Source organism: Puntigrus tetrazona, chromosome 1, assembly GCF_018831695.1.
Source record: "Puntigrus tetrazona isolate hp1 chromosome 1, ASM1883169v1, whole genome shotgun sequence".
Classification (NCBI taxonomy): Eukaryota; Metazoa; Chordata; class Actinopteri; order Cypriniformes; family Cyprinidae; genus Puntigrus; species Puntigrus tetrazona.
Window position 1 is genome coordinate 23,600,399 of NC_056699.1, and position 25,066 is coordinate 23,625,464.

At 40.0% G+C, this 25,066-nt stretch overlaps 1 pseudogene; it reads left to right on the plus strand.

Moving 5' to 3' along the window:
• The first annotated feature begins 3,258 nt into the window (after positions 1-3,258).
• Positions 3,259-25,066, plus strand: part of LOC122348962 — a 39,057-nt pseudogene continuing 17,249 nt past the window's right edge.

Below are 25,066 nucleotides of genomic sequence, written 5' to 3' on the forward strand. Positions count from 1 at the left end.
TTAGCTATAGAAAATAAAAACATTGGAAATTTCCTTGTGTCATCTAGAGTAATGTCAGTCAGAATGCCTCAGCAATATTTTGAGTCTTCATTACTTGGTGTGCACATCGTCCGTCCACACTTGTCACATTCGATGCCATGTGAGTTAGCTTCTTCTCTGTTGAGTAATGCATTAAGTTATTGGCCCTGACAGAATTTGTATACATATATTTTAGCATATCCCTGGCTGAAAACATCAACATGTGCTGCAAATATATCAGCGTAACAGATCTTCTTGTTGGGGTTCCTTTGTTTTGAGATGTAAATATTTGGCTCTAATATTGGTATTTTACAAATAATACAAGTATTATACAAATATTATTTTGTTTTATTTTTTAAAATAAAATAAAATAATTTGGATATTATCTATAAAATGTATTTGAATACTGCTGTTAGATATCTAAAAAACTTTTTTATTTTTAATTTAATACTACCTTTAAGAAAATGTGATGGCTATATTTCATTTTAATATAATTTTTTTATTCATGTTAAAACTTTTTTAAATTTTTTGTCAGGAACATGCTTTGGTCTACTTGGTCTCATGGCATTAACCTACCTGGGTGCACTTTTTTTAGCAAGAAGTACATATCACTGCAGTTTCGAAAAGAAATGAACACAAGAGGCAGGAAAACACTGATATGTTTTATCCTTTTCACACAAAATTGCAGCTTTTTGATTAATAAAGCGTAATTTAGAGAAAAGGAGCTCCAGTTTAAATCCAGTGTAACAACAGTTCGACAAAACAGTTCAAATCGGTGTAAAAGGAAGTTGAAATGGCACGGTTGCATCAGCAAATGTTTTATTATATCAGTTTTGCATTAGTTAACACTATTGGGTAGGTTTAAGGTTCATATTTCCAACATGATAGAGCATTAACTTAAGCATTAACGACAGTGCCAGGGTTCACATATTGAGCCTGTGTTTAAGTGCCGCTCAGTGGACATTTCTCTTTGAAACTGCAGCGAAGCGTGCAGTAAGGCATGTAAAAACGATATTGCACACAAAAAGTGCACAGAGGCACATATTTTTATGAGATCAGGTTGGTTTTGGTCTACAGCTATTTGTTACTTGCACAGATGTGTGTGTGGTCCTTACCAAAGTCGTGTAGACGTGCAGGTGTGGGTATTTCCCATCCAATGCAATTTTTACTCACCAGACAGTGAAAAAAGAACTGCATGTTTAGTGTTCAGTGACATCAGGGAACATGTTACTTTTAAACTATACAATTTCGCCAACGAATTTATACTTACATTTGCATGTACAAATTTGACAGATGCATTCATCCAGTTCTTGCCTTCTCTTGGCATTGCTAGCGCCACGCTCTACTGTTTAAACTATGGGAAGGCAATAAGAAACATCCCTAACTAAGTCAGAGGAACATTTGGTTGTCATTTTTAGAGATTACATTTGCTTTTCTGTAACATTGTGTAGGCAGTGCTTATTAAGATGTCTTGCCAAACACAAACTGTCATGTGGTGCTCCATTTAAAAAGTGTGCAGCAAACATAACTAATAAGAAATAACTTCACAATAATTCCAGATGTTAAGAATAGCCTAAGCGTTTAAAAGAAGTTACTCACACAAATTTGCATTTTGATTACCTATAAATAGTCCAAATCCTAAATATTTCATAGTTTTATGTCATAACTTTAAATTTGACATTATTAGATGTCAGATGTTTGGATCCCAATGTAAAGGTTATCATTGCGTATATTGAAAGGTAGATATTTAACATGCGTTTCTGTTGATGTCAGTCAGCTGTCAATGAAGCTGAACCAATGAACTAAACATTCAAAGGACAGCAGCCATCATATTTGCTTACTAAATGCCAGCATTGCGTGACCTGCCAGGCAGTAAGAGCTGCTTTACAGGGATTCTTTCAGCCTGTCTCTATTCCTCTGACCTGCAAAATTGTTGCATGAAAAGCAAGACCACTTGCTACCCAGAGGCAGTACTGTGCATATTAACCTATATATAGCTCTGCATTAGAGTGCAATATTTACATTCCAGTATTTTGTTGTCAAATTTACATTTATTTTCATGAATTGCATTTTATGATTCGATTGGACTGATATACGGTTGAATAAAACATTTGAAACTATGACATAATGCCTAAGTTAAATTTAAGGCAAAATTCAATTTAAGACAGCATTCAGCATTATGTCCATCTCAAAAGAATTTAAAAACAAATCATGAGTCAAGCTTCATTTGTACATTCTCAATAAATGTTACTAGCCAGTGTCAAGGTGGACGATGATCGACCTGCAGTCTGTTTGGATTTCGAAAGAGCCTCTCGTTTGTTTATTGTTTTGACTGATATTTTGTTGTCCTCTGCGCAGATGAATTTATGATCCCTTTTAATGGAGCCATACTGCTGGTATTATGTCTGGAGAGAGTGGGCTTAAAAGCCAGAGTATGTACACAATAGCCAAGTTAATAAACTTGTATAAATTACATTCTTGGTGGTGCAAGCCATCCATTATGTTATGTCTGACATTAGCTTAATGTATTCCAAGCATCACCAGCGATCCATTTTACGGTGATTGCTTAAGTTTCACATCACGCTTGATTTGTGTGTCTGTTGTTCGGTGTAGCCTGTGTACGAATTTCCAACACAATTCAGTCAGGAAGGGGTTAGTTCACTCTTTTCTGTTAGAATTTACTCACTCTCATGTCCTCATTTTTTCCTAAGAACTCAGAGGTTGACATTTTGAAGTGCCTAAGTCTGTTGGGTTGTTTTGAATTATTCAAAAACACCATGGACGTGTCATAAAAGTAGTCCAAATGAATTTCACGTTGCTGGCTTAACAGTTTGACAAGAGCTCTGAAATTTAAGCTGATAATCTGATATTCTTTCTCTTTAGTTGACAACTTAAGCGGAGGTCAAGAATCGTTCAGAACAGTTATATGAAGCGAAACAAATGATTCATTGAAAAGATCCAACTCAAAATAATTATTCATTCACAAGTCAGATGTTTCTCATGAACTTAAGTTAACATGCCAAAGAGAGCTATAGCAGATTTCAATGCCAAGATGCAAAAAATGCAGGCTCATGCAGGTTTGGAAGACATGAGGTTGTATAAATAATACAGAAAATCTCACTTGAAGTGAGCTATTCCTATAAGAGATTCTCATCTCATTGGGGTTCCTGTAAACTAGTCTGTGAAAGTGTGGTAGTTGTTGACCAGCTTGTTGTTGCTTTCCACACATCTCATTTCTGAATGGACTGCGCTCATCCCCGCGGTCTTGAGTGTGCCACCTGTGGCTGTGTAAGAGAGAGCTTGGTAGGGGATGTAGTCTGGGATGATGGAGCATGTTATAATCTGTCAGAGGTGAGCTCAGAAGCAGCAGGGGTTTTTGGGAATTGTGTACTTCAATGCCTGAATGGGATTTATGTTTCTGACTCCTCCTACAGATTCCCCAGGTGAGTTATGCCTCCACGGCTCCTGAGCTGAGCGACAACACCCGTTATGACTTCTTCTCCCGCGTCGTACCGCCAGACACCTATCAAGCACAGGCTATGGTGGATATAGTCAGGGCCATGCGCTGGAATTATGTCTCCACAGTGGCATCGGAGGGAATTACGGAGAGCGGCGTGGACGCATTCACCCAGAAATCTCGGGAAGAGGGTAAGAGTGTGTTTGCATTCACTTTGGGAATATTTTTGAAATTTGACAGTCTTACTCTGCCCAAATTTCCGCATGCAGCGTAGCCTGGTCTTCACTGTAGCTTTTTATGGCCAAGAATTGCCCACTCAGACAGGAAATGACCGTCTGTGTTTGCAAATTAGCACTGGTATCCCCTTGTGAAAAAGATGTGTGCATAACTGTTTTAATGTGCAGTTGCAGTGTGCTTCGATTCTTAAAAGTATATATTTTTAAAAAGATAATATAAATGAAATACAAAGACACTAAAGTGCACATAAATAAAACATAGTTTTTAACACACTTTTTGCAATAATGTCAGATTAGAGGTTTTCTTGTAAAAAGCACACTTTAAATTATTGTTTTAATAACATTTTGTCCTGCTTTAAATAAGTGCCAACATACTAAAGCAGGTGAGACAAACTTGATAAGAATATTGACTGTAGTGTTTTGGGATATTACAGCAGCTTAATATTCCAACTTAATCATTACCATTGTGTACTTACAAATATATTTAAATACATGACATAAAAGTTTCAACAGAAATGACATTTTGTTTGTCAGTATGTTTGTAAAAAAAAAAAGTAATAAAAAGTTGTTACAATTAACATGCAATTCATTGTTCAAAACATTACATTCACTCCACACCCTTTAAAGTGTATTATTTATGTAATAAGTACTCTTTTTAAAAATAGGCTAAAGTGTACTTCTTTATTGCAATGGTTTCCTAGTTTTTGTTTTTGTTCTCCACATTTTTCTGCAATTAACTGAAACTCAAACAATGTACAAAAATGCATAATGAATTTCTTATTTCTTTCTGGCATCAGTCTATGAGTCTCTATTGCATATTGCTATTGATCTCTCTTCCTTTCTTCCTCTATCAAATTTAACTTTATGACATTTTACACTAAAACCTTAACGCTATTCCATTGCCTTAAAAACATTGATATTTGTTTCTGCAAATGCACATCTATTTGTTTTGTGAAATGAATCCTGTACTTTAAGCTTATCAAAAGCAGCAATATTTTCCAAAGCTTTTCCTTCCCAACTGCATTTCCTTCCTGAGAAATGAAACTTCAAGTGCACTCCAGGGGGAAAGCGGTCTTGCGATTTGTGCGAGGAATACTGAGTTCAGCTATTGATTTCCTTCTAAATTTCCTTCCGAGTTTCCAGGTCTGTAACTGTCACTAGTGCTTCAGGTTAAGCTTAGCTGACAGGCTAGAACCAACATGTAGCCCCTGGGCGGTGGGTTCCAGGTTTTTGTTACCGGGTAATAGCTACAGAACTTTTGCATTGCACAGATCAGAAAAAGAAATTTGAATGCACTCAGTCTAATTTGTTATAAATTTAGATGCTACATTAAATATTTAGTAAAGAATTTGTCATTTCTCACATTATACAGTTATTTGGATCTTAAAAAGTTTTCATAACCCTCAAGCACCGGTGGATGCAAACAGATGGAAGCTAAAATTGTTCCAGTCAAGTTCTATGAATAGTCTTTGTGAGAGACTCAAAACCGCCTAGAGGAAGTTCTGAGGAGATGGAGTCATACTCCTTTCTTTTCTCTAGGGTAACAGTGTCCTCCTCACGTGTCCATGGTTTCTCCTACGCATTGAGGCTATCAACATCTGTTCCTATCTTAAGAACTGCCTCTTCCTCATAAATGGAGAATCAGCGTGACACTCTGTGCCAAAAGCTTGAGTTTGTTTGCTTGGTGTGAAAAAGACTTAAAGTCTAGAAAAGTACATCTGAGGTGTGCTTCTTGTGAAGTTACGGTTCAGAGTTGGAATAAATAGCTGAAGTTAACCGTTGTCGATAACGTCTAATTGCCACCTTTGTATGCTTCCAGTCACACATAAGAACATTTCTTTCCGGTTCCATTGTAGAAAAATTACACTTCCCCTCTTCTAACAGGCACAGCAGTGCTCAAATATGTGTCCAAACACATTTTGAATGACTGTAGATGTGCAGTGCATAATGGATTAGCTCATTAATGCATATGTTAGTTAAATTACGTGATCCAAAATATCTTTGGTGTATGAGAATTAGGGGTGGTTGGGGGTAGTTTCATATAAATGTATCAAATTGCATTCGCCAATAGGAAAGACAATCAATTTGGAAGAGAGGGAACATTTAAAAACCATGAAATGAAAAATGGGCTTGCATTTAGAGAGAGCTGAATTAATAAGAAACGACTCTGTTTGGAATGTAATTGTGGAAGTCATATTCGTCAAAAGGAGAGCTAAGAAAAGTAGTCAAAAGTTCATTTTTTAAAGGTCATATTTACTTTTGCTGATAGAAAAATCGTATGTTCATACAATGACTTTCTGAATTTTAGATATTAATAGTTTGCATAATTTCCCCCATCTCGGCTTAAAGTGTGCAGACAGAAAATATATGGAGACTTGAACACTGAGACTTGGTCTGTGCTTTGGTCTGTTTGTTTGAACAGCTGGAGACATCAACAGAAGCTGTGTGTTTAAAGCTTGTCTATGTCTCAATAAAACTGTTTAGACGTAACATATGTTGCAAAAATGACATCATATTTTACTATATGCTTTACTGGTACCGCTTTGTTTGTTTGTTTTTGTCTTATTTATATTTATTTTATTATTTTTGAGTTAAGATGTATAGTCATTACTAAATGGATGATACGTTTGAATATTTTCAGACGTATCTATATATTTTTTATAGTGCATCACACGAATAATGACATCACACGTGATTAATCGCATACATAAAAAAAGATTTTTGTTTACATGTTTATGTGTGTATTGTGTATGCTTTAAGAATATTTCGGATAGTCTGTGTAACCAAAATCATATATTAAATCATTATTTTAATCTCTAACCATAATATAAGAGTGTGCTAGTGAAGGAAAAAATGTGTTGTAAAATGGTGATATAAAATAGTGATATAAAATGGCGCTTTAAGATCAAGCAGAATCCACTGTCTACTGGTTGCATCAGCAGTCAATCAATTTAACACTCAATCGATAAATGGTAATCCTTATATGGCTAGTACTCCTTGGGGAAACATTATATCACCTAATTAATATTCATGAGCCATGTTTATAATGTGTCCCCCACTTTTAAGGTCATTTCCAGGTTACCGACTACTCTGATTTTCATACTGTGACAAATTTAGTCGTAATATGCTAGCACAGAAAGTACTTCAGAAGAAAAATGCTAATAGCACCTCCAAGACTGATTATAACTCATTGCTGATGGTTGGATATGGACAGAAGAAATGGTGACAGTTATTCATGCTTTATGTTTTTCTTCATACACCATATAAAAGGCCCCATTATGTATCTTTTGAATATCCTGACCACTCCCACAGCTGTGTTTAGAGGAGGCTGGACGGATGGCGTGAGACTTGAGGGCCGTGATATGAATAACCATGAGCGTCACTGCAGGGCCATGCCGTCTCCTTATAGCTTCACGGGAGTGTTTGCACATCTGTCCAGGGCGTAGAGAAAGAGCAAGTGCCAAGACGAAAGAAAAGGGACAACAGGGAATGAGGAAGAAAGACAGAAACAAACAAACAAAGATAATTAATAGCTTAAGTCTTGGCTGGGTGGGTCGATAGAATGTCTCCCATGGTGCTTAGCTCACATATATCTCCATCCTGTCTCTGGACTGCAGTAATACAGTAGATGAGTAGGATGTCTAGCTGAATAATTCTATTATATTGTCCCCATTAGTTACGTATACAGTTTTTAAGTGTCAACTAAAGTATTTTCAATCATATTAGTTGCCTTTGTTCCAAAGATTGATCCCTAAGTGTAGGATCTTCAATTATAGTGGAAGTCAAAGGCCTGAGACTTTTATTTATTTAGTTGTACTTTCTTTATCTGTTTGTTTGTTTGCATGCAAAATCACTTAGAGGAAACGTTGAATTGAAATATGATTTATTATAAACATTTTTGGCTGCCTGTTTTTTTCTTTTTCTTATGTTTTAATTCATTTTATTTTACACCATAATGTGTTTATTAGCATAGAATAGAATTCGATCCCCTATGTTTTAAATAAAATAATTTTTTTTTTTTTTTTTAGATGATCTCTTTTGGGGCACAATGTAGATGTTTATGAATTATGTTTGTGTAGCATTGCCTGCTTGGAGTAATTCCTTTATAATTCATGGCAACAAATGAATAAATAACGCAGATGAGACCGAGCAGTGGTGTACCACAGAGAGCGAAGGGACCAGAGCATGGTATCCTGCACATCGTAGCAGGCTGATAAATAATGCTTACTTATTGTAATATATTGTAATATATATGTGTTGTACAGCACATTCTCTCAGATATTATTATCTGACTGGAGTGAAATAGGGACAGATTCAGTGGGAAAGTGCAGTGATGTGTGTTGATCTTCTGAAATGAAGAGGCAAATGTTTTTTTCATCATTTTAGGTTTAGTTTTAGTTCAGTATGAATTAATGTTCCGTTTAATGTTTGCACAGTGACTGAATTAAAAGCATACCGTATGGAACACCATTTACTTTGCACTATCAACAAACAACAAATGCCGATATGCACATTTGTATTAATAATGCAAACATTTTTGACATTGCTAAAAAAATATATATAACTGCAATAATAGAGTAAAACAAATATTTTTAATTATTAATATCATCAAGAATCAGCTTTTTCTAACTATTGGTCAGCAATTCTTTTTATTGCTGCTCATTTATTTTCTTTTTTAAAAATAATATCTGCATTAATGCAGAAATATAGCAAAGATTAATATTATTAAGTCATCCGTCATCTTTTTCTAGCCATAAGTCTTTCTAAGCGAAGGCACTGCCTCTCTATTCTCCTCAGAGAAAACGCCCCCAGTAAAGAGACCCTGTTATATTGAGGGTCTGTAGGCTATGGGTGTTTGATTACGGTGACCATATCCTAACCTTAGCCCATACATTTTAAATGATGGACATGAAGAGCCGCCTCTTTGGCACATAATGTTTGATCGTCTTATGATTTGTTCGTCATTCCCTGCAGACTCAAGTATACCTATAGAGCGTAAGACAGGGCTCTTCAATTCCAGGCCCGAAGGCATTCCCGACTTCATTTTTTTGTGTGTATGTGTGTGTGTTCCTGCCCTGACCAACACATGATTCAATTCAGTCCTGCCTTCAGGGAAAAAGCAGAAAAACACTATGTTTGCGAAACGCCTCACTGTTTTTCTGCTCTGTCTTTCATGCCGTTTTCAAAGGAGGGCTTTGTGACATCTTAACCCTGTATCGATATCAGTTATTTGCTTGTAATGTCTGTAACTCGAGTGTGTGCTATCTAATACACGCAGTAGGTTCGCGTAATCAAATTGAACAAGTTTGCGTGCGATAAGTAGTCTACCCCAAAAAGATCATCCGAAGCATTGAGGAAAAAAAATGCAGCACCGGTTCTCTTTGTTGACTCTCCTTCAAGCAGAACCTCATTCGATATTTTCAATATCTTCTGGGTTTCAGTAATGGGCCAAATTTATAATGCGCCTGCTGCTGAGGGACCTTGAAGGGTCGAATTCTGAAATGAAGGAATAGATTTGGTGAGTTTTGAAAGGTGACTGCCACTAGCATACATCACCATGGAAAATGGTCGCCCAGTGGTACTGTGGAGTTGACTTGGGCCACCGCTGAGTGATGAGCAATCTTCAGCCGCAGCATGGCACAATAACAAAGTAAACAGCCTACGCTGCTCTCAGCATACATAAATCTCCAATATTTGATAAATAAGATTTGCCTGCTGTAATTGATTCCATGTGGAGATCCAAATAGAAACCTCGGAGGCCCTGGTAAATCTAATCAAGAGGAGGTTAGTCATATGGTGAGTTACCTAAGGCTTTGCAATAATGGATCAACAATTATAACCTTCATAATTAGTGGAGACAAACATGCAGATTATTATATATAGCGTCATGAGATTCGGTCTGACGTGTGCTATTCTTTTTGCGATTCCTCTCTGACAGGCTGCTCTCAAGAACCGTGAGTGTCTGATTCTGGGTGAGGTGCAAATGCAGCATAGATTTTTGTTGATAAAAGTGCCCCCGCTAAAAGGATTTTTGAAATATATATCCAAGTTAGATATCCCAGTCGACGCCGTGGATTGCTGGGGTTCTTTATCATGTTGAAGTCTGTGGGAGTTCTTGAGGAAAACATGACAGACATCCACTCACTCGTGAAAATGCACGGCGCTGTCGTCCCTTTTAAATCTAACATGGTAAACCCAGACAGAAGCATAAAGTCTCCAATCCAAAGCCAAAACTTTTGCTTCAAGAAAGAAGACAACTTTTTTTTTTTCCTCTGTTGTGTGCTGTTTCAGAAATGTGTGGAATAATGGATCAGCTTCCTTTTCTCAAGCCGAATTTAGAAAATGTTTATGACTGGAAATGCGCTATTTAAATAAATGGTTCATGAAGAAATGAAATTTTTCATAATTTACTCAGATTTAATGAGACTTTTAGTGAATGAGAACTTTCATTTTATGTTTCTCACACATAGGCTTTGGAAGACTCATAATATAGCGCATGACTTGTGTGGACCAATTTTATGATGCCTTTAGAGTGATTTCTTGTCGTTCCTTAAGCTTTGAATGCGTGTTTATTATAATTGAAAAGAAAACAGCTACCAGTACATTGTTCTTATTTCTCTTAGAAATGACACAAGGGAGAATACATGATGAAAGAATATTTAGTTGAGTCTTGGGTGAACTGTCCCCTTAATTGCTACTAAAGACAGGCAGCTTGAGCATATGGATGCGTTGTTAGAATCTTCTCTTTATTTCTGGAAAGGATAATTGAGTCTGCCACAAATCAGAGGATCAACTTTTTACATCCTGTCACTTTGGGCTCACTCAGGGCTCTGAATGTGTCATTACTATTATTAGAACCTTCTTACAATTAGGTTATGACTCTTTTTCAGTGTTTTAACATTAAATTTGTTGTTAATTTAATTTAATTTAATTTAGAATTTAATTTAAGATTACCATTCTAACATTTAGTCTATAATCACATTATTAATTATTGGTACTTCTACTTTATTAAATGGTTCTTAGTACATTGTGCATGCCATTCGTTTCTATGGACACAGTGGACAGAAAGAGCAAAGCCTCCTTTCAAAAATCTGTTTTGAATACTGGTTCCAAAAAAAAAGTAAATAAATAGAAAACTGACCTACCCACACAAAGAACTCTTATAACTCAGTCAGTTCCTCCATCTTGTCAGTACCCATCTGTTCTCAGATCACCCCTCCTGCTGTTCATTATTTTGATTAAGCATCAAATATGACTTCTGGAAATGCTTGTGCATATTTTGGTCAATTCGCACAAGGCATGCATAAAGGAATGCATCAAAACACCATTTGTTCCTTTTAGAAAACCATTTATTCCTATTAGAATGAAATATGTTAAATTTGATCTTTCTTTTTTGCAATTCCTATTGCTAGCATTTGAACAAACTCTTTACATGTTTTAACTACTGTAAAATACTTTCTGTAAAACATATTAAAACAGAAAACAGTTGCATACACACCCACCCAAGTCGCTGTGTGACTTTCTCTGCTTCATAGCTGTCTCATTCAGTGACATGTGGAGTTCTTACCTTGAGGCCTTCAGTCATTCAAAATATCTCCTGCCTCAAAGTAGCATATGCACGCAGCAGAGGGCTGCAAGTGACTGCAAGACTCCATGTTAGGAAGCCTCTCCATATGGCATCTTTGAGGTTCTCTTTTCTGTCTAATTAACGCCTTTGATGCAAATCAGTGTGTTCCTCTCTCAGCGAGGACAGGTCAAACTCTTTGAAACGCCTCTCCTTGGAACGGCAACCATCGGTTTGTGTGGAAGTTTACAAGGGCTCAGTGTTTTCTCGGAAAGGATGTGAGAAGTTTAATGAGCTTATTATTATGCGCTTTTTTTGCAGTTAATCTGCATATGACTATTTGCTGATATGACAGGAGGAGGTTAATTCAAGGCATCTGTGAAAGGAAGATAGATATGTAACGGTTGGAGATTGCGAAGATGAGACTTTCTACAACAAAAGAGTTAGGGCATTTGTTAAACATACAGTAACGTACATGATAACAAAACAAAACAGCTGATAATGGGAACTGATGCAATTTAAGAACCCAGCAGAGCAGAACTTTAACACATTGGGGTTCCAAAACTAAACAATGAAGTTTTCTGTAACATCCAGATTTTTCTACTGTTAAGAAGAAAGCTAATTATATCCACTTGATTTTGCTCTTTTTATACTGTTGAAGGTACTTGTTATCAAGTGGGATTTTGGTGAGAGAACCCAATAATCTGGTGAGAAATTTAGAAGCCTGAGGCAAGATATGACATGACAGCATAATTACCCATGCTGACATCCCTTTATATATAGAGGGAAAAATATATAAAACACAGATGCTTTTATGTAAAGCAAATAGCATAGCATACTTTTTTCCCGTTTTATACATTCTCATTGTACTTTACTGTTTGCGCTACAGATATATGAAATTTTTTTACCTCAGACCTCAGAATGTATCAAAATGTAAGTTTTGGTCTAGGTATGGTCTCAGCATAAGTTATCAGAAATACCACAAAGGTGATAATTACCCCCAGCACAAGGTGGCTACGATATCTTGACCATTGCAGACAATTCCACAGCTCTAAATGGCTACTTAGCCACTATACGAAAGTGACTTAATGCTGCAATAAATTCAGGATCTTCTATTTTTCAGCTCCCTTGGACCAGCAGGTCTTGGCCTTGGTCTTAAGGGGTCTGGTATTGATCTCAGTCAACCGTGCAGAGAAAATGATAAGGATAAAGCAAGTCACTTGACTTCAACATAGTGTATACACACTCTGATGCATTTAAAATATTGTTCTGTTCAGGTGCACCGTAAAAAATGTTTTGTCAAGTAACCGAAAAATGTAGTGATTGTATTCACTAATGTCAAAAATATGATTTAATATATCTAAATAGACTTGACTACACTATAGTCACACCAACAAAAGTAATTTTTAAAGGTCAGATGAGTTAGAAGTAGCTCCTTGTGATAAGTTTTTATAGCATATGTTTGCTGACAAAAATAGCAACCAGTGCATGAATGTGTTTGCACAGGACTTTTCACAATAAGCAGCAGGAAATGTGTGATTCCATATTTTGCAAACTAGTAATAATGCCACTTTTTCTTTATTCCCCACAGGAAGTGTGTGTATCTCACAGTCTGTAAAATCCCCGTGAGCCGAAACCAGGAGTTTGATAAGATAATTCAGAGACTGGGAGAAAATCCAATGCGAGGGTTGTTATTATATTTGCAAATGAGGACGATATAAGGTGAGTAGCTTTTGTTGTTTTTATATTAGCATCTATCTTGAAGAACTATACAGTATAAATTCTTTTATTGCAGCTACGGTGAAGTAGTTAACCTTATTTCCGCTATTAATTAATTTGTGCAGAGTTACAAAGTTAATAAAACAAACACCAACATGGCTATTGCTTTCTGAAAAGGACTTTTGCAGGAAGTGAAAAACTCATTTCCCTGACCTCTATTCTAACACGTTTAATTTGCCCCATGGAAACGTTTGAACAGCCCCAACACTGAGCACCTGGAGTATCTAATCAGAACTATTAGAACCCAGCTGTTCTCATGAAAATTGACAAAAAGCCTTCACTTAAATGTGCTATTAGACTTCCATTGAATAATAATCATTTTAATTTGAAGGAATAATTATAGTCAAACTTTTTCAATTTGTTGCTTGCTTAAGCGTTCAGGATGACTGTTTAATCATGCTTCTCTAATTATTGTTTGTCAGCCGTTGTCCTTGAGTTCATAATGGCTTGTTTATCCATGTTCACATCGATGCACCTGTAATTCAGAAAGTATGCTTTTCTTATAATAAAAAAAACTTCTTGATAACATGAATATGAATCAAAACTGACCTTGTATACTTTAATACATATTTTGGAATTTATGGATGATATTCCACAGATATCAATCATCGGAATTTAATAACTTGTTTTAAGTTTCTTTTCAGCTGATGTCACCTTGACCATGTAGACTGTTGATTAATATTAACCAATAGCCAAACCGCTATTTGCATTTATGTAGTTAATGCTTCATTTTGCTAGTGAAATGAGTGGTGAATGCCATTTCACGTTTAATGTAGGTAAATAAAATGCAGCGAGGGCGTAGTTGGCTAAGATGTGGCCGAATTCTTATGCGGTTATTAAAAATATTGATAAGTTACTGGCATATAAGCCCAGAAAATGAATTCATGGCTTATGGAAAAGCACTGAAAGTGAAGGCGCTTCTGTTTAAAAGACAAGCAAATTATTTTGTGTGCCGCTACTGAAACATACTTTATTGAGCCATTATTATCTTGGGGAAATGCTTTTGCTGTCAGTTGTGCATGACTAATTTTGACATCAATTGCCACCGTGCCTGACGGAGAATGCTTAGAAATTTCAGCTCTGAGCAGTGTCAATACTGACCTTTCAATAACATATTGATTTGCAGTTACTGTAAATGGAGAATCACCAAAGCACCACAGAATGCAGACAATAATTGCAAACAAGTAATTAGAGTTGATGTGACTCAGAGCATGGGAGCGGCCTATATTCAGCAATTTTTATAAAATCTGCCACTCATCTCTTAACAGGCGGCTACTGCAGGCGGCAAAAAAAGCCAATCAGACGGGTCACTTCCTGTGGGTGGGGTCAGATAGCTGGGGCTCAAGATATCGCCAGTGCTTCACCAGGAGGAAATGGCCGAGGGAGCTGTCACCATCCTACCCAAACGACAGAACATCAGAGGCAAGTGACAGATTAAATCCTCCACTTGTCAGTGGTCGCTCTCATCCATTAGAGACCAGTTCTGAACCGGAGCGTGTGCTTAATGTTTTCTGACAACACTTTGGCTACTGATGATGCATTTAATGAGCATAACAAGTTACGCGCATGCATAGTGGTAAAAGAATAGTTCACTCAAAAACAAAAACTCCTCCAAATGCATTTGATTTCCTTTCTCTGTGGAACACAAAGACTGACCTTGAAGTATCTTTATGCAGACAAGCCTGTTAAGTACTTAAAAACACACAATTCCACAGCAGAAGTGTTCAATGGGCTAAAGTGGTCAGTGTGCTTTTATTCCAAGTCTTCCTAAGCCATGTAAACACATTTTATTAAGTAAAATCCACCGACTAGACTAAGCTTTATTTTAAAGCCTGTGAAACCTGATTTTTGAACTGTATTTGAAAATTGTATATTATTATTTTTATTTGTTGTAGAAAATGAAAAAAAAAAAAATAGAACATGTATATTATTATTATTATTATTATTATTATTATTTATACACACATGTATACTAGTAATATGTTGTCATGTTAAGTAGTGTGTGCATTAAGTTTGAGATTAAGTTTATGTGAGCGTCACCATATAGTAAGACACTGACCCAGAATATGCAAACTTAATATTGATGGGTTTGTGTCCAGTTGATATCAGCATTAGTTTATTGTTTATTGTGCAGTCTTCTGTGTCTCATGTTTTTGAAACACCAAAACTATGAACTATAACTAGGAACTCTTCCTTAAAAATTATCCTTTGTGTTTTACACAAAAACGTCAACTAGTTTGAACTGACATGAGGATGAGCAAATGATGACAGATTCATGTGTGTGAACTATTCATAGCAAAAATAGAACATTCTCGGTGAGACGAAATGATGTTAGATGCAAATGTTCCGTCAAATCATGTTGCTCTCTGAAGTTCATTGGTTGAGAGCTTTGACTCTGACAGAGCGCATTAAAGTGACACAGATCTCATCGATCTACCCTCAGGCTTTGATCGCTACTTCACCAGCCGCACACTCGAGAACAACCGGAGGAATATCTGGTTTGCGGAGTTCTGGGAGAACAATTTCAACTGCAAGCTCAGCCGCCATGCCTTGAAGAAGGGATCCGGCATTAAGAAATGCACAAGTAAGAATCTCTCCCTCTCCCTCTGGCAACACTCCATTTTCAGAGCACCATAAAAAGAGAGAAAGTGAGCAAAGGCAGAAGCCAAATCTATCGTAAAAGACTTGGCCTGCTGTTCTCAGATCGCCTGAAATGGGCTTTTGTTTACACCAGAGTCTGATTAGTCATACCACAGCAAAGCTGTTCTACGTCTGATGTTTTCTGACGCACAGCAGCAGCATCCATGCGCTAAGCACACGGAACCAACACAATCCAGCCAATTGGATAAGAGATGATGATTTTAATTGATTCGAAGCTTCTCTCATGGGAAAAAGTCGCCCGTGGCGCCCCCCGTCAGCCACGAGTTCAGCCCCGGTCAGAGCCTGTCCTTTTGGCTGTGGAAAAAGGTTGACTCCTAGCAACACATTTCAGGTTTGGTCCAATCAGTGCGGGTTGTGATCTTATGAGGAGGGGTTTCCGCCTGCAGACCTTCTCGAGGGTGGCTACGGTTGCTCGTCTAATTCTCAGCATGCAGCCTACCATGCATTACAGCACTTACTGCACTGCACCAGTAAGCAGGGCAGGATATTAACCTCTCGGTTCAGTATCGGTGCGGTGACCTCCTACAGACGGAAGTCAGATTATGTGCGACTGTGGCAAAGGGGCTCACTGTAACTTCTGCAGCTTTCTAAATGTCACCGTGCATAATCCCTGTCAGCGGGCTCGCTTGTAATGGCTGGCCTTTAGTGTGCTGCAAGAAGTATCTGGCCTGAAACAAAATCCATCGCTTCGCCACAACATAATAAATCACTTTTTCTTTATGCTAATTGCTGCGCCCATGAGAAAATTCATCATTGTTACCTCACATTCTTGAATAGCCATTGGTGATTAAATGCGCTGCTTCTATTCACTTGATTAAAAAATATGGTGGGCTGTTTTGTGTGCGTGAATGAGATGCAAAACATGCCACTCAGGACAGCTTTTTACTTTCTTTAGGTAGTTTTTGCAGTCAAATACATTTCACGCAGGGTTTTGCTACACCCAAGGGCTCTGGCACATTTAAAATTTTGGCAGCTTGATTTATCTTTTAAAAAATGCCATCAAATGAACATGTAATAGGCAGAACAATTTACAGTGCAATAATTACATAAATATTGTTTTTATGTCTATGTAAATATTAATGGGGTGATCAGGCATAAAATTCACTTTTTGGTTCTTTGAACATAAAGTGTGTGTCCTCTTCCGCCACAGAAAAATTCACCCAATGGCTTTTTAAAAATCCTATTTCAAAATCCTCTTTCAAATCAGGCTGTTCTGAGATTCCTGTCAGAATGAAAGAGTTCTGCACATGCCCCTCCCACGATAGTTGATTGACAAGACCGTCTTATCTTAGACCCGCCCTGAGGTGAGCTGTCATCAATTCATCACGTTGAACCCGGTTCAGGGAAGACAAGCGATTTAAGTCTTTAGTTGTTTGATGTAATAATAAAATCATAATTTACGCCTTGACGGAGGATTAACGCTACTTTTTGATCTATATAATTCGATCTACAAATCATTTGTGATCCAGCTTCATCTACAGAAAAAGTGAGATTTTTATGAATGCCTTTAATAACAATGTGCTAGTTTGCCAGTTTCATAAGCTGATGGTCACCCCACGGAAGAGAAGGGCAGGGTCAGCGGAGCTCATTAGCATTTAAAGCAACATGGGATAGAACGGCTTGATAAAAACAGAGCTGATTTTGACAGGGTAAAGGTGTTTTTACACTACTATTGAGAAATTTTAACCAAAGTATAAGCTAATTAAACTATAATTTATAGATTACAGGACAATTAACTACAGTTACAATGAATTAACTACAAACTAAAGCTTGATTTATGATTTAGAAGTCCTGTATTACTGTATACTTATAATAATGCATTATTATTGTTATTATTAATAGGCAACTTTTTCTTTATTCAAATTTCTGCGTCCACATTTTGTCATTGTTACCAGACATTGTTGAATTGCTTTTATTTGCTTGATTTAAAAATACATTTCAAGGTGTTTTTGTCTGTGTATGTGTTTGTGTGCATGAATGAGATGCACAACTCAGCACAGCCTTTTCTTCTTTTATGGTATAGTTTTGCATTCAAATTCTTGCATGCTATCACTACTACACCTAAGGGCTCTCATCTGAAAACAGGAGATGTGAAGTGCATGCTAGCAGAAGTGCACATGTGCTGACATAAGGCTTGATTATTCATGTAAAGAACAATTTGGCATTTGCCATGCACATTGTAGCAGATTTATACTACCTCATGGGAAATGAAAATGGTGTTAGACTGTTTACACAGCTTTATTAGTTCATGAGAACGACCACACATTGAAATACAATGCAGCCTTAACTGGGTCGCATCCTCTAACAGCTTTGTCTCAAAGGGAGGATGTAATATTTGTCTGGAAGCACTGATTCAGAACCGGAGGCCACTACGACTGTGGCTTGCTAAACCTTTATCATTCGCTGTGGAATCTGGAGTTAGCATAGCGACAGTCTCTTGAGTCTGGGTGTTTTCGATGCTATAATAACTCCTGACCGAGATTAACAGTCAAGATCTGCATGTATTTTCCATTAAGGTTTAGCTTGCATGGTTGGATTGCTATGATTAGACAAGAAGTTGTTTTGTAGTCTCCGAGTGAGCGTGGCATAATTATTAGCACACATATGATATAGTGTAGTGAAAATGCTAAATGTAAGTCACCTAGTATGCTGTGTGCGTTGCCCACAGAGGACCTGTGCTTTCTGAGAAAATTCTGAGTCTGTTTTGCACATTGTCAGTGGCACAGTGAGAAGTTGTTGTTTTTTTTAGTCATCTAGACAGACTACAGTGTAAATATAGCCTCAGAGGGACAATGCTAATGCATGAGTCAACAGGCACCCACAGATTTGCCCAAATTCCAGCTGACATTTTCGATAATGACTAATGTGATGGAGGATCTGTGAAACATATTTGGGGTATGAATCAAAGCTTGATTCTGTGACATCGCTGCCTTTCATCCCTTTCCTTAGCTGTGAGCTGGGTTTTACATACAATATGCAAGGTATTATTTGCAGTGTTCCACAGCAGTGGCCTGGACTTTAGGAAAAAAGGCCTTTATTTATTTATTTATTCATTCAATTATTTCTTTATTTTAATGTTTAAACATACAGTACATACACACACACACACACACACACATTACAGTTCAAAAGTGGATTTTTAACCTTTTTTATTTTTATAATCGTTTAAACATGTTAATGTTATTAAACGTACACTTACCAATTCTGCACTTATTTTATCAAAAATACAGCGAAGCAGCAAATATTGTGAAATATTATCACAGTTTAAACATTTTCCATTTTTAATATATGACCCTGTACCACAAAATCAGTCATAAGGGCTAAATATTGAATAAATAAGCTTTTCATTGATGTATGGTTTATTAAGATTTGAAACTATTTGAAAAATCTGGAATCTGAGAGTGCAAAATTTTGAAAAAATTTGCCTTTAAAGTTGCCAAAATATTACTAATATTACTGCATATTACTAATTTTAGGCTATTGCTATAAATATACCTGTCACGGTATGAAGGGTCTGAGGCGTATGGATCCATGTGCAGGCTTTTATTAAAGGGAAGGCATGGTCAAAACAGGCAGGCGCCAAACAGGGCAAACAGGAATATCAGAGGTAAGGCAATAGCAAAATCCAGAGACAGGCGGTGGTCAAGTCAGGCAGCAAACAATCACAGAATCAGAAGACAGGCAGGGTCAAAACCAGATAAACAAGAACTTGGAAAACACTCGGATACTAGGGAACAACAAACGAAACAGGCGAACAATGCAACCTGCAGTTGGAGTGGCTTGCTGCAGTATTTATAGTCCTGGGACAGGAAGTTGTCGCAGAGGGAGTGAATGCAGATCACCCAGAGGTCAGGGCTCCTCTGCTGGCTTGGTGACATAGCCCCCTCCTGGAGCGACTCCTGGCGCTCCACAAAACAAACAAAAATAAAACCAGGGCGGAAGAGACGGAGGGAGGAGCCAGGGAGAAGACGGGAGGAGACCGGAGCGGGAGGCGATCCAGAGCCCAGCCATGAAGGTCAGTGGTGGAGCCGACGGAGGGAGGAGCCATGGAGAGGTAGCGCGCCATCAACTCCATGGGACCGACCGATGGCGGCGGAGCAGGTGGTCGCGGAGACTGAGGCAGAGGCGGAGAGCCGATGAGCCAGGGTGATGCAGAGGCGCTGAGGTCCTAGGCGACACCGCAGGCTTTGGCGACTGATGCGGAGGCGGGAGATCGAGAAGGGCCGCGGCGGAGCCAGAGCGACAGAGGACTGAGGTGAAGCCGGGAGGGAGGAGCCTGACAGAGCCGGAGGGATGGAGGGACGAGGCGAAGCTGTAGAGTGGAATCCTGAGGCGACGGATGGTCGACGACCGCCAAGGCGGAGCCGGAGACGATGGAGCCTGATGAAGCTGGTGGATTGACGGAGCACGTGTGGAGAGGAGGGAGCTAGGAGCCTAAGGGAAGCCGACGGATCTACGAGCCGAGCTGGAGTCCGGGCCTGCGGAGGCGGGGCGATGAAGCGAGTGATCCTTCACCCACGGCGGCAATGGAGACTGGCAGACCTGCATGCGAGCTCCAGGTGGAGGGCAGAGGATGAGTGCAGGGCTGCTGGGATCCATCGTCGACGGTGGTAAGTGGTGGGAGGGTGGGTTAACTTGAGGAGGCGCGCCGAGGCGCGGGGCACTGGACGGGCGCACGCAGCGCGGGCACTGGGCGGGCGCACGAGGCGCGGGCACTGGGCGGGCGACGCAGGCGCGGCACTGGGCGGGCGCACGAGGCGCTGGCACTGGACGGGCGCGACGAGGCGCGCGGCACTGGACGGGGCGCGCGCAGGCGCGCGGGCACTGGAGGCTTGCACGCAGGCGCCGGCACTGGAGGCTTGGCACGCAGGCGCGGGCGCTGGAGGCTTGGCACGAGGCGCTGGCGCTGGAGGCTTGGCACGAGGCGCGGGCGCTGGAGGCTTGGCACGACGCGGGCGCTGGAGGCTTGGCACGAGGCGCCGGCGCTGGAGGCTTGCACGAGGCAGGCGCTGGAGGCTTGGCACGACGCGGGCGCTGGAGGCTTGGCACGAGACGGGCGCTGGAGGCTTGGCACGCAGACGCTGGGCGCTGGAGGCTTGGCACGAGACGCGGGCGCTGGAGGCTTGGCACGAGGCGCGGGCGCTGGAGGCTTGGCACGAGGCACGGGCACTGGAGGCTTGGCACGAGGCACGGGCACTGGAGGCTTGCACGCACGAGGCACGGGCACTGGAGGCTTGGCACGAGGCACGGGCACTGGAGGCTTTGCAGGGCAGGCGGCCATGTTGGAAAGCGGCGCAGGGCAGGCGGCCATGTTGGAAAGCGGCTCTGGGCAGGCGGCGACTATCTTGGGAAGCGGCTCTGGGCAGGCGGCCGACCATCTTGGGAAGCGGCTCTGGGCAGGCGGCGGCCATCTTGGGAAGCGGCTCTGGGCAGGCGGCGACCATCTTGGGAAGCGGCTCTGGGCAGGCGGCGACCATCTTGGGAAGCGGCTCTGGGCAGGCGGCGACCATCTTGGGAAGCGGCTCTGGGCAGGCGGCGACCATCTTGGGAAGCGGCTCTGGGCAGGCGGCGACCATCTTGGGAAGCGGCTCTGGGCAGGCGGCGACCATCTTGGGAAGCGGCTCTGGGCAGGCGGCGACCATCTTGGGAAGCGGCTCTGGGCAGGCGGCGACCATCTTGGGAAGCGGCTCTGGGCAGGCGGCGACCATCTTGGGAAGCTGCTCTGGGCAGGCGGCGACCATCTTGGGAAGCCGGCTCTGGGCAGGCGCGGCCATCTTGGGAAGCGGCTCTGGGCAGGCGGCAGCCATCTTGGGAAGCGGCTCTGGGCAGGCGGCAGCCATCTTGGGAAGCGGCTCTGGGAAGGCGGCCATCTTGGGCAGGCAGCGGCTCGGGAAGAAGGCGCCATCTTGGGCAGCGGCTCTGGGAAGAAGGTGGCCATCTTGGGCAGCGGCTCTGGGAAGAAGGCGCCATCTTGGGCGGCGGCTCGGGAAGGCGCCATCTTGGGCAGCGGCTCGGGGAAGGCGGCCATCTTGGGCAGCGGCTCGGGGAAGGCAGCCATTACTGGATTTGATGCTGTATCCTTTTCCTCCTCAACACCCAACGTGAAAGCTGACCCCACAGTCACTAAACCAAACTCAATAAACTGAGCAAGCGACTCACGTGGACCCTCGCGAACAAGTTTAGATTTGAGCGCTGATGTACTCCTCATGATACAACTCAATCAATAAACAGTCCGGTATGTCAGAGAGGTAAGCCATGTCCAAAACTCTTGAGTATAATCCTCAATCGATCGGGTACCTTGCTTTGAGGGCCAATAAACGTCTAGCGAGGGTCCTACCTGGCCATGGATCAGGTGAAAAGCCGCTGGATCCTGGTGCGAGGTTGCATTCTGTCACGTATGAAGGGTCTGAGGCGGCGGATCCATGTGCAGGCTTTTATTAAAGGAAGGCATGGTCAAAACAGGCAGGCGCTCAAACAGGGCAAACAGGAATATCAGAGGTAAGGCAATAGCAAAATCCAGAGACAGGCGGTGGTCAAGTCAGGCAGCAAACAATCACAGAATCAGAAGACAGGCAGGGTCAAAACCAGATAAACAAGAACTTGGAAAACACTGGGATACTAGGGAACAACAAATCGAAACAGGCGAACAATGCAACCTGCAGTTGAGTGGCTTGCTGCAGTATTTATAGTCCTGGGACAGGAAGTTGTCGCAGAGGGAGTGAATGCAGATCACCCAGAGGTCAGGGCTCCCTCTGCTGGCTTGGTGACAATACCCCAGCGACATAAAAACAAAATAAAAAGAACATATTTATTTATGATGGCAAAACGACATGAGCCTTTACTCTAGATATAGGAAATCATTCTAATATCAGTTTTTCATACTTTACATTGCTGTATAATTGTGATGCTTAAATGCATTTTATTTTATGTTTTATTTTTTAGTTAATTTAAAAGAAATTGTGTAGCATCAGCCATTTTAAAGTTATAGCATTCAATTTTATTTTTGATATTCATCAATATAATCATTCTAGTCACTCTTTGCGTACACATTGCAGGTGTAATGATGGTCACAGAGATGAGGCTTCAGTTTAACCCAGCTGAGTGCTTGCTGACAGATCATTTCTAGTAATTTGAAGTTCACATTGATTGGGACGTGCCTGAAAGTGGTGTTGACCAAATGAGAGAGTTGTTTACTCTGTAATTAGTCAGTCCTGTTCCATCAGTTTGACCCGTTGATGTGGATTTGTGCACTGATGGTGTAATCAACCAATCCCAGTAACGTTTGGGCAGTATTTTACCATCCCTTTTCTCATTGGCGCCACGCCTAGGAGCTCAGTGAGAGCACATCGAGCTCAAGGGAGGTCCCCGCTGAAGCTTTAATCCATCCATCGCTGTTGGAGAGTGCTTCTTTAGAAAAACCATTGATATAGAAGTCATTTGATGTCATATTTTTCATTTAAATTGTGTCTGTTTTTTGCAGAAAGGTCAGCAACTGAAGCAAAACATAAACAGCACATGCATATTTTTAACCTTAAGGCCTCTTAGCTTGGATCTCAACTTTATTGGCATGCTCTGTTTATTCAGTAGGCTTCATTAATGAAACATCTGCAGGACAAATTTATGTGTAAAGCATTCAGAAAGCCGTTGTTTGGTTTCCTCGTGTTTCAGCGTGTGCATTAGGTCTCGTTCACGAAATGGTCATGTTGAAATTGCTAAAAAAAAAAAAAAATGAAATACAGTTTAATAATGAACCTTTAATTCACAGCATTCTGTTGAACACACACATGCATTACTAATAGGACAAGATACTTGCACTACTTTTCAGAAATTTGGGATTGGTAAGATTTTTTCTTTCAAAGAAAATGAATGCTTTAATTCAGAAAGGATGCATTAATGGATCAAAACTGACAGCGGAGACAAAAAATTCTGTTCTTTTTAAAGTTTTTATTCATCAAAGAACCCTGAAAATAATTAATTAATGTTTTCACAAAAATATAAAGCAGCAGGGCTTTTTTACCAAAATGGATATAAAAATTAGTTTGCCAATTTTAAATAATAAAAATAAGATAATAAATAATAAGTAATAATAAGGAGTATCGTGTCATGATAAGTATGCATCATTGTCTATGTAATCAGTAATGGAAGTGCTTTCTGAATAATTCATGTCTATCATGTCTAATACTGTGATTAATTAGTAGTACCTGTAGTACCTTTCACCATTAGTTAGTGGCTATTATAGTAAAAACACAGTAAAAGCTCTTTTGAAAAACTGTTTTACATGTGATTATAATATTTACTGTAGGACGAAGATAGCCCATCATAGCCCATCATAGCAGTGGGAGTTTACATTAAAATCAGACAAGCCCCTTCCAAAAGAGTTTTCAAATCAGAGGCTAAATTGGCAATTAGTATCCAAATGAAGACCAAACATACAAAAATTGTAATTGCACCTCAGGAAACATATGCATTTTATTAGCTTTAACAAAGATTGCAACAAATGTATTTGTCATTGTTAGTTAATTCATTAATGAATGAATAGTTTCAAAACGATTTCTAAAGGATCAATAAAAGAAAAAATAGTTTTGGTGGACTTCTAAAAATCATTTTAAAAAATAGCAAAACCCTCGATTTGTGACCGTTTTGAGGTGTTAGATTTATGTTGATTTATGTTGAATTTAATTGAGATAATGCATCAGATAGCACGTTAATGAGTACAGAAATGTATAGCATTGCTGCTTTATCAGAGAGAATGCAATGCTTAAATATAAAGACTGTGTTGACCCCCACGCTTATCGAAGATGCAGCAGCCAGAGATAGCAGAGAGCGCTACATCAATGCTGGTGATTTTCCAGCCCTCACAAAAAGCCCCTCTGGTTACTGTCGGATTAAAAGGCTGGATATCTCAGCGTTCAGCTCTCTGCCTCTCCTCCTCTCTACCTCCTTCCTATTCTCTATCTCTCGCCACTGTCTTTCTCTGTTTGTAGCACTCGGCTCTGCTTTTATCAGGGTTGAACATACAGGAAATTCTCCATGCAGAGAACAGCTTGTGATTATGGATTGCACATGTTGAGATGGATCTCCGTGATATCAGAAGATGGGAGGACAAAGTTTAGCTTGTTGACATCTGTTTGCTGTAGCTTCTTGATTTCACTGCTCTTTTGAATAAGGGGACTTGCATCCTGACTTTTAAGGAGCATTTTCTGGAGTGGTTTGGACCCCAAAGATCCACATAATTGTGTATTGATAGAATCGGAAAATAAATAGGCTTCAGCAACTTATAAAAAAAAAAACGCACGACGTTTTATTTGTGCAGTTTTGATACTCATCTTGGATTCTGAAGCGGAACTGGTT